This window comes from Dermacentor silvarum, chromosome 8 (assembly GCF_013339745.2).
Source record: "Dermacentor silvarum isolate Dsil-2018 chromosome 8, BIME_Dsil_1.4, whole genome shotgun sequence".
Classification (NCBI taxonomy): Eukaryota; Metazoa; Arthropoda; class Arachnida; order Ixodida; family Ixodidae; genus Dermacentor; species Dermacentor silvarum.
This window is the reverse complement of record NC_051161.1, coordinates 6,306,589-6,308,494: the sequence shown is the minus strand read 5'-3', so window position 1 is coordinate 6,308,494 and position 1,906 is coordinate 6,306,589. Positions and strand designations below refer to the sequence as shown.

The window sequence follows — 1,906 nt, the reverse complement described above, 5'->3', positions numbered from 1 at the left end:
GCCGCAAGTCGTCGAAATATGATGACGGGATTTCGTGCAGCTACGCCGACAAAACCAGTCACCGTGCGATGTGCCTCTGACCGAATACATCGCACCGTAACGCGATTGACACACCGCCTACGCTTGTATTCCTGTTATTCATATTTATTCGTACCGAATATGAGTCCAGACATGCTTCGGAAGTTGAAATGCACGAACGTGAGCACTCGCCAGCCGCCCACATCAAGTTTAAGCTGTGATCGATTCCGCTCAGCGGAGGTTAGCCGTATCGTATATAGCAGCCGAGTTCATGCATTTGCCAGTGTTAGACCTGCACTGAACGTACGCTAATAGGATGATAAAAATTGCTTTTATAGCTGAGTCTTGACAACAGTGGCCATAGCTCTTTGAAGGGGCGACACTGCGCCCAGAGTATTTATGCAACGCAGGAACGGCGCATTTGTTTACATCGGCACGCGTACGGCCACCGCTCGCTGTTCGCTTCAAGTACAGTAGAAACCGTGCACCGCTCACGCGAAATAATGAGGAAATGTTCAAAGTATATATGAACACTTCTCATGCACATATGAGAAGCAATCACACTGAGACGAGAAGGCATGAACGTCCCGGGCACATCGAAAACGGCGACAACGACCACCTAGCCGCACTGACACGCGAAAATGCCGATGCCCGCCGTACTCGCGTGGCAACGAGCGGTGTTGTTGCTTACGATGCAGTATCGAAAGGGCCATAACTTGTTGCCTGTTTAGCATAAGAGGCAAACGGTGTTTTCGGTTACTAAATCTGGCAGCATAAAAATACACTCTCCGTAGTTGCACTTCGTTCATGGAAGCGCCGGCGACTGCGAACGACAGCCTTCGTTCAGAAACGGTGCGTGTATACCGCGGTATTATCACTGCGCCGTGTCGCCGTTTCCCACTCTGTGTGTGCATCCCGTACTATGCTAAGAGTGGTTCGTTTCAAAACGGTAAGGTCAGTACCGAACTATATAAGCAGTTTCCTTCGTCGTACTTGCTTATCCTATATTTCAGGTCCGCCGGTAGCGGACGAACTCGTAGGCTGTGTTAGGCGAGGTTTTGCTGAAAACCATTTGCTGGAAACCATTTGGAAACAAATGCTGGAAACCATTTGTGCTATGTGCAACCAACGAGCTCAGGCCAACACTATTCTGAAGACCCTGTATAGCTTCTGCGATTTGATTGCTGCCCTTGAAATTTGACAAATTGAGTGTTCCCTGGGTTTTACGACGGCAACAGCGTTTTCCGTACCGATTTTGGGCACCACCTTCGGTTTCCAACGCTTCGGTTGAAGCGTTTTGCCAGGCGTCGATGTGGTGACGTGGCCGTCCATAGCGTCCCCACCGTGCAACGCTTCCTGCTGTTTAGAGCTATGACGTAATAGTTCAGCGGAAATCCGCTAGGTGAAGATAAGTAATTAAAGGGAAACTGAGACATCCACCCAAATGTAGCAATTGCTACAATGGAAACCTGACCGGGTTCCTCGAAAGAAAGCCTCGCAGTTGAAGAAAAATTCGTCCTGGTCCGGGACTCGAACCCGGGACCACCGCCTTCCTGGGGCAGCCGCTCTACCATCTGAGCTAACCAGGCGGCTAGCAGATGGCAGGGCGAATTCGAATTTGTCGACAACTCGAAGCAAAGGCAAGTGTATGACGTAATAGTTCAGCGGAAATCCACTAGGTGGAGATAAGTAATTAAAGGGAAACTGAGACATCCACCCAAATGTAGCAGCGCGCGCGTCTCGGCCGCTCGCTCTCGCTCTTCTAACTTCTTTCGAATAATATATTCGGTGGCTTCATCGAATACTGCCTTCTTCGCAGGCTGTAGCTGCATTACTTGCATGCTTTCCAGATCAGTGCCTGGCGCAAGACTCATGGCGGCCGCGCCAA

General features: G+C 50.2%; 1 non-coding gene across 1 annotated transcript; it reads right to left on the bottom strand.

The window, feature by feature from the left end:
• Window positions 1-1,532: 1,532 nt before the first annotated feature.
• Window positions 1,533-1,607, bottom strand: Trnap-agg (transfer RNA proline (anticodon AGG)). Its single transcript has one exon. It is a non-coding gene; the product is annotated as a tRNA-Pro (tRNA).
• Between the last annotated feature and the right edge of the window lie 299 nt (window positions 1,608-1,906).